This window comes from Dama dama, chromosome 19 (assembly GCF_033118175.1).
Source record: "Dama dama isolate Ldn47 chromosome 19, ASM3311817v1, whole genome shotgun sequence".
Taxonomy (NCBI): domain Eukaryota; kingdom Metazoa; phylum Chordata; class Mammalia; order Artiodactyla; family Cervidae; genus Dama; species Dama dama.
The window spans coordinates 36,648,560-36,660,933 of record NC_083699.1 but is presented as its reverse complement, the minus strand read 5'-3'; the positions used below and the strand labels follow the sequence as shown (position 1 = coordinate 36,660,933).

Genomic DNA, 12,374 nt, shown 5'->3' with positions numbered 1-12,374 from the left:
CCTGTTCCCACCTGCCAACCCTCTCCTTCCCCATTCACCCCATCCCACTGTTTTCCTAAGCAAGTAGCACAAGCAGATACTAGAGAGCACCACTCAGCTCCAGTGAGGAGCACAGTCAACAGTCAGCACACTCTTGAGTAAGGCCAACACCATGAAAAAGTGGAGCAGACAACAAAAAGGAGTGGTCAGAAGCAAAGCTTATTCTCAGCAAGACCTAAACATAATCCAAATGCTCAGACCGGTAAGTGAGGGTCTGGCATCCAGGAAACAAGAAGCAGGCCGTGCCGAAAAAGAACCAGTGAGAACCCTTGAAAATAAAAAATATCATAAAGGAAATAAAAAAATTAAGCTGATGAGCTGATAACAAAGTAATGACAGTTTGTAAGTATTACTGAGTTGGAAAATCGAGCTGAGGAATTCTTTTGGAATGCAGCACAAAAAGAGGAAAATATGAATTAAATTAAGAGATGTGGAAAATAAATTCTAAAGTTCCAATCTCCTTCTAACAGGTGTTCCAGAAAAAGAAAAATAGAATAGAGAGGGAATTTTTAAAGAAATGTTAAAACTAAAAATTAGAATAGAAAATAATGTAATGTTGTGTTCCCACTAATCAGTACTAATAATTTATAATGTTTTACTGGATGTGCTTCAAGTAATATTTTTAGAGAAATAAAACTACAGATAAAACTGATGGTTCTTCTGAGGCAATACCACTATAATGAATGTATGGAACTTTCCAAGTCCATTTTATATGTATACACACACATATATATAGGGGGAAGCCCATTTGTTATATAATATACATGTGTACTATACAATAAATGGGCTTTCCCAGTGGCTCAGCTCAGTGGCTCACCTGCCTGCAAGCAGGAGATGAGGGTTCGATCCCTGGTTCAGGAAGATCCCCTGGAGTAGGAAATGGCAACCCACTCCAGTATTCTTGCCTGGGAAATCCCATGGACAGAGGAGCCTGGCGGGCTACAGTCCATGGGGTCACAAAGAGTCAAACACGACTTAGCAACTAAACAATTGAACAAATACAATGCCGTTGCATGTAGCTTTAAAGTTTACTTAAGTAATAATATACTGCACATATGTTGTTATAAATTGGGGTTTTCACAGAAGAGTGTTGAGTTTTAGCTTCCTCCACATTTACGGAGAGTAAACCAGTTAATTTCTCTGGACTGCTATAGAATGTCTCATTGTATTACTGACTATACCACATTTTTATATAGTACTTTATCTATAGATGGATTTATGCAATAGTTCAAATTTTTTTTACCATCATGAACAATGAAACAATATAAAAATATGTGCTTTAGGCACTTGGGTGAAGCTTTTCCAAGTATACATCTAAAAGCAGAGCTGCAGAGTGATAGGATATCCACATTTCCAATTTTACTACATTCTGAAAAACTGCTCTTCAATTTATACTCCAATAAGTAGTATATAGCTGTCCCCACTTTTCCTCAACTTCACCAAGACTTAATATTTTCATACTTTTTAATTTTTCCAGAATGATGGATAAGAAATTATACCTAATTATAATTTTTATTTGTATGACCTTGATTTCTAGTCAGTTTGACCACCCTTTCATAGTCTACTGGCCATTTGGGATTCCTTTCCTGTGAATTGTCTCTTTGCCATTTTTAAAATTGATATTTAATTGACATATAACATTATATTTGTTTCAGGTGTATAGCATAATGACTCAATATATTGCAAAATGATCACCACAAAAAGTCTAGTTAATATTCATCTACACACATTAACTATACAATTTTTCTTTTGTTGGGTACTTTTAAGATTACTATCTTAGCAACTTTCAAATATACAATACAGTATTATCAAGTATGGTCACCAGCTATACATTATATCCCCAGGAATTATTTATCTAATGACTGGAAGTTTATACTTTTGATCCCCTTCACCAATTTCACTCAGCCCCTCCACCTCTTGAATCCTTTTTTCAGTTGCATTTATAGAGTTTTATCATATAAATGTTTAAATTTTTACATAGTCAAATTTATCCTCTGGTGGGAGATATATCTTTTAAAGAATGAATATTTCTTTTTTTATAGTTCCAAAACTAAAAGGGTTTTTAAGGCAGTATTTTATTTTATTTTTCTGTTTTATTTTATATAGGAGTATAGCTGATTAACAATGTTATGATAGTTTCAGGTGGACAGCAAAGGGGCTCAGCCATACATATACATGTATCCATTCTCTCCCAAACTCCCCTGGCATCCAGGCTGCCACATAATATTAAACAGAAGGACCTACAGTAGGGCCTTGTTGGTTATCGATTTTAAATATACATGAACATGTCAATCCCAAATTCCCTAATTATCTCTTTACCCCATTCTTCCCCGCTGGCAACCATAAGTTAATTTTCTAAGTCTGTAAGTCTGTTTCTATTTCATAAATAAGTTCATTTGTATCATTTATTTTCAGATTTTGTACATAAGGGATGTTATATGATCGTTTTCCTTCTTGGTCTGACTTACTTCAATGAGTATTTCTTGAACCTAAAAGATTTGAGTCCTCAGAACTGAGAGAACACTGGGTGTCAAGCAGAGTGAATACAATAAACGCCCATCTAGACCCAAAGTAGTGAAGCTTCAGACATTTGTGGTGGGGAGAATTGTTATTTGTGTGAGTGTTTGCAATGGAACCAGAAGAGAGAGTGGGAGCTGGCCAGGTCCTGGGAGAAACAAGCACAGAACTGAGGTCTCACGCCTTCTCTGGTCTCAGACGGTCCTGTGTAGCCACTTTACAAATCCGCAGTGCCTCGGGACATTCCTGCAAACAGAATTCTGGAGACTCCTTAGGGAGCATGGATGGAAGGATTTTGTTGTTACTGTTATTTTGGTTTTTTAACACAACAACTAACAATTTAGAGTTCATAAAGCATTGTTTACACATTAGGCTGAACCATCTTAAACTACCATTTCTGAGAGTGAAAAGACCATTGAATGCTGGCAGTTTCCTAGAATTCAACCTCATACATGATTTCATTTCATACTCTTAACTCTGTGAGATTTGCCCTATTATTATCAGCTTTTTTTTTTTTTTAAACAGAGGAGCAGCCAGTGGGGCAGGAAGCTTAAGACCACGGACGGGGGCTTTAAGACGGCTAAATGGTGGAGAGGGGGTAGTCTGCTTGGCTCCATCTCCCTGCCTGATTTGGGTAGTGCTTCCTCCATCTGAGAAACTGGAAACACACTTCATGATTCCCTCTCCCTGAAGGAAGATCATGCCTGTCATAGAGCTCATCTGTCTTCTAGGGAGATTAGGCTCAAGATGATCAGGGGCAGAAAAAAAAAAAAGGCTTTTGCCCACAGACCTTGGCCTTGACATTCAGTCAGACAACATGCCTCAGGTATAACATATGAGCTGGAGGAACATGTGTCAGAGCAAGCGCAGACTGTATATCAGACATGATGAGGTGGGTAGGAAAGAAAGAATGATTGCTGTATGTGTCGCAGCTGCTAAACGCTCTGTTTGGAACCCTAAGCAACCGGTGTGCTGTTTCCCTGCACCGACAGTATTCCAGGAGGAAAGCCTCCAGGCCTGGATGACATCCTTAGCAGGTCTGAGATTTTCTGCTCATTTTTAGAACAGGGCCTGCAGTCTCTTGGGGTTGCAAACACAGTCTGGATTCAGTACTTGGAATGCAAATACAAGGCTTTCATCAAAACTCAGGACTTCTTTTTACCTTAAATCCTCTCTCTTCCCCCGGCCTGGCCTGCCCAGCTGGACCCCGCAGTGGGGACAGTGGAGAGAACTTGGCTTCTTCTATGGTTTTTCCACTGGGTCTCCCCAGCCAGTTGCCATGGCTACAACTCTGCTACTCCACGGGAGCAGGCGGTGAAGGGGCAGCAACAGCTGGCTGTTGACTTCAAGCTTCCTTGCCAGGCAGATGTTGAATTCTGCCTCTTTCTCATGGAGTGCTTTAATACCCTCTCCACAGGCTTCCCACTCAGCCCCTTTCTTCCCAAGTTCCCCCAAACCTGTGGTTGTATCTCAAGTCCAATCTCATTTCAGCTGGTCATCTGGGGGTTCCTCAGCACTAAACTTTAGCTAGCGGGGTCCCTCCACACAGGACCCAAGCCATGGAGCCCTTGTAGGCTCTCTGCTCTGAGGTCCAGCAGAAACTGACCAGCAGAAACTCCCATGTTTCCTGTATACCGAAAAAACTCTGGGAGAGGGAGGTGGTCCCAAGATGATGGCAGCCGCCCAACAAGAGCAGCTAGTGTGCCCTTCCCTTATCTTCCAGACTCCCTAAGTGGGTGAGGGCCAGGCCCCGAGGCTCCAGATCCAGGGTTCACATGTTAAGCACTTGGAGTAGCCTTCTCTACCCCCAGACACTAACCCTCACTAGGTCTGAGGTGAGGGAGCAGGCACTCACCCCAGCCCCAAGATAGGACTCACAGCACAGATTTCTTCAAAGAAATCCTCCTCACAATATCCTCCTCCCTCCTCTATTTCTACTTTTTCAGAGTCTCAAAGGGGGCAAGGGGTTTCAAAAGTCTTGGAACAGATGTTGGCATTTCCTTAGAAAATCTCTAGAAGGTGACTTGGCATCGCACTTCAGATTTTCACATCTATAATACATGTTAATGCCTGGTGGAAAATCTAGTTTTAAGGTCCTGTTACATTTATACGCATTGACTCTTTTCACATTCATAGGAACAGATAACATTTTTTTCATTTTTAAGGATGAGGAAAACTCATCTCCGAGGACTTGTTCCCAAGCTCACAGAAGTCATGGAGGAAAGAAGCCCAAATGGACTGAGGAAACACTGAGGCAAAGCCATGGCAGGGATCCCAGCACAGAGGTGAGGCCAGGGTCACCCAACCAGTCAGTGATGGAGCTGGGATTCCAACCAGGTCTGTCTAGGGTTGCCTGGGAGGGGTGTGCTCACTGGCCACAGAAAGAAGCTGAAGGCCCAGAGGGAAGTGCTTCCTTCATTTGGGACCCAGGACCCAGGTCACCACAAGAGGCTCTGGGCTACTACAGGGCTGACGTAGGTCAGCTCCTATGACTCGGTCCAGCCTACACCCTCACAAGACACAGTAGGACCTCGTTTCAGAGAGAGGGATGGGAGGACTTGGGTTGTGCAAAGGACCGATTATTCTACTGATCTGCCAACAACCCCATCTCAATGTGACTTTCGACTCAGAGGAGGGTGCCAAGAGGCCTGACTCACCTAGTCCAACATCCAATCCAAACACTGTGAGGAAAGGGCTCAGCTCAGCCAAGACTATAACTGCAGGAGGACGGGGAATCTGTGCTGGGATCCCAGCCATGTCTTTGCCTCAGTATTTCCTCGATGTATTTGGGCCTTCTTTGCTCCATGACTTCCGTGAGCTTGGGAACAAGGCATGCTGGGACTTCAGCAGGTGGTCCACAACTACCGCAGGAAGGTGCTGAGAGGTGAGAGATGGAGGAACTGACTTACCTGGTCCTTAGAGGAGGGCGAGCATGTGGCACCAGCCAGACAGCAAGAGGGGCTTAGTTTTGTCGCTGATGAGGTCCAGTCCGGTGGACAGTTCCAACACAGTAGTTATTAAGCCATGTTTCAGGTGTGATGGGAGTGAGGAGGGAGGTTCAGGAGGGAGGAGATATATATATATAATTATGACTGGGGGGCTTCCCAGGTGGCGCTAGTGGTAAAGAATCTGCCTGCCAATGCAGGAGACTCAAGAGACTTGAGTTTGATCCCTGCTTTAGGAAGATCCCCTGGAATAGGAAATGACAACCCACTCTAGTAGTCTTGCCTGGAAAATTCCATGGACAGAGGAGCCCATGGGGCTGCAGAGTCAGACACGACTGAGTGACTGAACACATACACACAGTTATGACTAATTCAAATTGCTGAACGGCAGAAACCAATACAATAAAGCAATTATCCTCTAATAAAAAAAAATAAGCCATGTTCCATTCACAATGCAGTGACCACTGAACATCATAGCATAGAACACTTAATTATATGAAGAGATATTTACAATATTATTTAATGAAGACTATGTGGAAAGAATCTGCCTGAAATGCAGGAGACCTGGGTTCAACCCCTAGGTCAGGAGGATCCCCTGGAGAAGAGAAGGACAACCCACTCCAGTATTCTTGCCTGAGAAATCCCATGGACAGAGGAGTCTAGCAGGCTACAGTCCATGGGGTTGCAAAGAGCCAGACATGACTGAGTGACTTTCACTTTCTTCATGTGAAACAGAATTCTGTATTTATAAAAACAGTGCTGTTACTTGAACAAGTTTTCCTAGAGGACAAGCCTAAAAGGTGCTGTCTGAGTTCTTGGCTCCATTGATCACTGTGGGTCCTGAGATAACACCTCTTCAAATAAATTTCTTATCCATCCTTAGGTTGCAGTCAAAGGCTTGGGGTTAGTACAGGGTCCAGTCCCTTTCACTTCCTATGGTCAGAACCACTCACCTCCATCTCTCCTACAGCCCCTCTCAAGTGTCTGCTTGCCGGTCTTCTACACCCTCTGTAAACCAAGGGAGTTGTCATACCCCCATGTCACTTCCCCAGACAACTGGGCCACTCATTGGGAACCCATCTGTTGAATGAAACCTTCAAATATTCCAGGAAGCTTCACCCAATCCTACCCCCAATTTCTGATGGGGGCTGCACCCCTGAGGTCAGAATCTATTTTTGGCACTTTCTCAATGAAGAACACACATATATACCCCCACATTTAATCTAGGACAATCTCTCTTGCAACAAAAACACAAACACAAATGTTGTTTTGTTCTTATATGTAATTGATTCATAGTGAGTATATTTTCTGCCCCTAGGATTGAGCTAAATTCATATGTACGTCTGAAACACTTCTCTAAGAACAGTCTGTCAGAGAGGCAACTCTGCTGCCCCACTACAAAGGTGATCTTTCAATATGTTGTGCAAGACTGCCTGGCTTCTCCGGGTCATAGTGCCTCAAACCTCTGTGTGCCAGAAGAGGGTCTTTGCAGGGTTTGCACAACGATAGACCTGTAGGGAGATCACTCAGGACAAGGGGAAGCTATCTCCTGACACCGAGAACTGTTCTGCTTGTAGCTCCAAAATTGCAAGGTGTAGATTCTACTGGATTTGTTTGTTCTTATTCTTTCAATCAGAACAAAGGACTAACTTCTCATGTTATGTATTTATACCTGTATATGTATGCTGAGAGAAAACTCTGGAAGGAAATACAAGATGTAAAAAGTGATTATGGCAAAGACTTAGAATTATTCTTATTTTCTTTTATTGTTACCTGTGTTTTCCATAATAAACGTTCCTTCTCTATTTGCCAAAGAAGTCAAAGCCATTGTCTTGAACTGCCTCAAAGTCCTGTTGCCTCCTCTTCACCCCTTCCTTGTGTGGACACCCACCTCTGTGTCCACATTCATCCTTCCCTCCAAAACTAGAGACCAAGGTAGACTTTCTTTCTGTGTCCCGACTGCCTCTGTCTGTCTTCTTACTACGCCTAATATGTAAAACTGATCTATTAACACATTATAGAGGTGTTGTCAAGAATCATACTCCTGATAAATAAAAAGACCTCTCTGGTGGTCCAGGGGTTAAGAATTCATCTGTCAATGCAGGGAACTCGAATTTAATCCCTAGTCTGGGAGGATTCCATGTGCCGAGGAGCAGTTAAGCCTGTGCATCACAGCTACGGAGCCCACATGCCCTAGAGCTGGTGCTCCACAACGAGAAGCCACCGCGATGAGAAGCCCACACACTGCAATTAGAGAATAGTTCCCACTGTCCACAACTAGAGAAAAAGGCCATGCAGCAACAAAGACCCAGTGCAGCCAATCAATTAAATAAGTATGAGCCCAGTGAATGATAATGATGATCACTGTTTTGACTCAGTACCTCAGTTTACCTCATCTGTAAAAGGGGGTAGAGTGCTGACCTCATAGGTTTGTTGTAAGGATTAAAAGAGTTAAATATTTGTTTAGCACTTAGAAGAGCACTTGTACATAGTAAAAGGCTCTATTAGTGTGTGCTAGTAATAGTGTTACTAGTACTAATTAGCATTATGAATATTACTGCATTCCTCCATTTCTGCCAAAACCTTGACTCATTAGTTCTCTCTCCCTGTCTCCCGTATTTTAAGACTCTCTCTGTCTTCAAATTTCCTCCCTTACTTTCTTCAGAGTCAGCTATGTCCCACCCCCTAAATTCACACTGCAATATTACTGACCTATCTGTGTCTACCCAGGAATCTGAAAAAAGCAGGTTTGGAGATTCATTCTTCCACATGTGCTCATATGCAGCTCACAATTGCCCATGACACAACACTGTCTTCTTCCTCCTCACCTCTCCAATGAGACTCCTTCAGCGAAGACCATAAATAGCCTTCCTCTGCCAAACTCAAAGGACACTATTCAGTTTTTATCTTTCTGGACCTTTCTTCGTTATCCGACCTTACCAAACGGGACTCTTTCCTGAAGCTTTATCTTGCTGCTCTTGCTTGCCTCCTCCTCTGGACTCAGCCTCCTTGCCTGGGTTCTTCCTCTGCCCTCCTTCCTTAAACGCTGATATTCCCCAGGGCCCGTCTGTAGCCACCCGCCTCCCTGGGAAAGCTCATCACAGACTCGATACTCATATCCGTCTCCTGAGACAACCAAGTCTACACTCCTAGCTCTGGCATTTCCCCTAAGCTCTAGACCACATATCCTAGTACACACTGGATACTTACACTTGGAGGGCTCACATCATTGTCTGAAATTAAACTCAGTGGCTCAGTGGTAAAGAATCCGCCTGCCAACGCAGGGTACACGGTTCGATCCCTGATCTGGGAAGATCCCATATGCCGAGGAGCAACTAAGCCCATGAGCCCCAACTACTGGGCATGTGCTCAAGAGCCCAGGAGCCACAGTGACTGAAGCCTTTGCACTCTAGAGCCCGTGCTCCACAAGAGAAACCACCACAATGAGAAACCCACACACCACAACTCAAGAGTAGCCCATGCTCATCACAGTCAGAGAAAGCCCACGCAGCAACAAAGATTCAGCACAGCCAAAAATAAATAGATACATAAATAAATAATAAATAAATAATTTTAAAAAGAACATATAACATTAAAAAAATTAAACTCATTGTCTTCTTCGACCTACATGCCCTTCAGGGTTCTTACCTAAAGAGATAAAATGTCAGGTGGCAACTCCACCATCACCATCACCCAGTGAGAGGCTCAGCGAATCTCCTAAGCGTCTTCTCCCTCTAATCACACCTCTGCCAGCAGAGCTCATCTCTCTAGCTTTGCTCAAGCCTATCTATATCTCTCCACAGTCCCTGTCAGAGGCAGACACTGAAAGCCTGTCTCAGTCTCTCCTTCCTCCTCCTAACCTTGCTCCTTTCACATTTCCCTCTTTTTCTACTTAATCATTCAGTCAGTCAGTCAACCAACAAGGATGGGTTGAACACTGCCAAACTCTAGCAATGTGGCAAGTAAAAAGACCATGCCAATGAGGGAGCTCAGGATTTACTGGGAAAGGCCACCATCAACCCCAGTGTCATGAAATATGGACACACAGGGATCTCAGGAGTCCTGTCTGAACTAACAGTTGTGTAGATCTGGGTTATAATGATTTTGACTACAACATTTCAAACAAACAAGCAAAGATGCTCACTACCTTACATCTAAATACGCAACACCCTGCTCTGGGGATTCTGGCATTTATCTTTCCCCTGTCTGTTTACACTGTATCCTACCTACATATATATAGGTAACTATATATAATACTCATGTTTTCAAATTTCATGTAAAACGTATCACACTCTACATGTCATTTCACAAAGTGATTTTTTTCTCAACATTATGCTTTTGAGATTTATCCACATTTATATATGCACATTTTCACTGCTTTGTAGTATTCTATTTATTTATTCATTCTCTTGTTGGTGAATATGTAGATGGTTTCCAGTTTTTCCCTATTATAAGCAATGTTCTATTGGACCCTTTTTTTTATGATTGTCACAGGACTGTATTCATTGTTTAATCTTCTGGTAGCAGGACTGCTTTCAAGTGGAATCTGATGATGTGTACCATCTCCTAGTGCTCCTGCGAGGTTTTCTTCAGAAGTCAATTGCAGAGTTGAAGGACATGCACATCTGAGGTTTATCAGACCTTGCCAGATTGCTCTTCAAAGTGATTGTACCAATTTATTTTCCCACCAGCTGCCTATGAAAGTTTCTGTTTATCTACTCTACATCCTTATAAATACTTGGCAGTAGCCCTTTTTAATTACTTCACCAATATGATGGATGTGAAATGGTATCTCATGTAGTCTAAATTTTTTTCCTTGATTATTAAAGTAGTTGCTCTTTCAGATTTCTTTTTGTCTTAATCACCCTTTCATATTCTTCTATTGTATTATTTATCTTTCCTATTTCCCTTGTAGAATTTTTTTTTACAAATTGTGATATTAATCTTTTGTCAGTTCTTTAAGTAGCAAATACCTTCCCCTAGTCTGAGTTTCATCTTCAAGTTTCTTTAAGATGTCTTTTTTGAACAGAAGCTTTTCATTTAAAACAAGTACGATGTCATTCATTCCTTTTATGGTCTATTTTTGTGTTCTGCTTAAGAAATCATTACTTGCCCAAAACTCTTCTCTCTATATTTATTCTTAAAGCTTTAAAGATTAGCTTTTTAGTTCTTTATTTTGGAGTATGGAACTAGCAGCCTAATTTGATATTCTTCCATGTGGATAACCAATTTTTCAAGCATCATTTATTTTTAAAAGTAATTTGTTTCCCTTACTGATTTGAAATATCAGCTGTTGTGTATCTTTTCCATATGTGCGTGGGTCTCTTCCTGGGCTCTCTGTTCTGTGTCACTACCCTACTCTCTAATTACTATTCCTCTGCAACACCACTAAGTCTTCTTATCTTGTAGGTTAAGTCTTCCCTCCATCCTACCTCCTTGTGTTCTTTTCCAAAATTATCTAGCTCTTGTTCTTCCCTATGAATTTTTAAGTCATTTTGTCAAATTCCATCAAAAAAAACTTCATCGGAATTTTCATTGAAGTTTAATTAAATTTATAGATTATTTGGGAGAAATTGGCATGAACATTGAGTCTTCTGATCCATGAACACATGTCTCTTCATTCATTTTCAAATACTTGTTTGTGTTCTTCTCACAATGCTTTGTCATCTTCTCCATTAAAATTTTTCCTATCTTCTGTTAGATTAATCACTGGGCACTTCACACTTTTATCTTGCCATTATGAATGAGATCTTTATTTTTCTTATTACATTTCCTAACTGGTCATGATTGATAAGTAGGAAGACTAGTAATTTTTTCTGTGTTGACCTTGTGTCCTGAAATATAGCTGAATTGAATTAAATGCTTTAATAGTTTTTCTGTAAATTCTTTTTTGTTTTTGTTTGGTTTGTTTGTTTTTTAATAAATCAGGCTTTTATTGTTCACAAGGTTATTTGGGAGTTGCAAAATTTTTTCTCTGTATTCCCCCATTCAATCTGGGCTGCCACAATCAGACAGACTGAAAACATAAGGACATGTTTTTCTTGCATCTGTAGTGGAAACCTTAGCAGACAGTAAGAGCTCCGGGCCTGTCAGATAGATGCATTTTATGTATAAATTCTTTTGAATACCTATATAACAAATACAATCTGCAAGAAGAACACCTGCTTTTCTTCCTTTCCAATTCTCATAACCCTTATTTTCCCTGGTGTTGTTGCATTAGCAAGGTTCTCCAGTGGGGAAAATAAGTCATGATAGCAGGCATCCTTGTCTTACTCCTAAGTTTAAAAGAAATACTGCTGAAATTGGGCTATGTGAGTATGCTTGCTGTGGATTATTGATGGATAACCTTCGTCATGTTCAAAAAGTTTCCTTCCAACCCCAAACTGGTAAGGTTTATCACGAATGAATTTAAAATTTCATCAAATGCTTTCTCTGAATCTGTTAAATGAACATACATTTTCTCCTTTGATCTTTTGATATGGTGAATCACATTAATAAATTTTTCTAAGCTAAACATTCTTGCACTCTGGGGCAAACTCTAATTATACACCACTTATTTCATTTTGCTAATATTTTTGTTTATAACTTTTGCATCTAGAAGCTCAAGTGTGTGTATCAGTTCTCTACTGCAATAATAACAATTGTCCTAAACTTATTGAGTAAAACAATAGGACTTCCCTGTGGCTCAGTGGTAAAGAATTCACCTGCCAATGCAAGAGACATGGGTTTGATGCCTGATCTGGGAAGATTCCACATGCCGTGGAACAAATGCCGTGTGCCACAACTATTGAGCCTGTGCTCTAGAGCCTGGGAAGTGCAAATACTGAGCCCATGTGCTGCACATACTGAAGCCGCACCCTGGAGCTTGTGCTC

The 12,374-nt window shown here is 41.4% G+C and overlaps 1 non-coding gene across 1 annotated transcript; it reads right to left on the bottom strand.

Moving 5' to 3' along the window:
* Positions 1-11,473: 11,473 nt before the first annotated feature.
* LOC133074303 (small nucleolar RNA SNORA31) lies at positions 11,474-11,604 on the bottom strand. The gene has a single exon (XR_009697148.1). It is a non-coding gene; the product is annotated as a small nucleolar RNA SNORA31 (small nucleolar RNA).
* Positions 11,605-12,374: the final 770 nt, after the last annotated feature.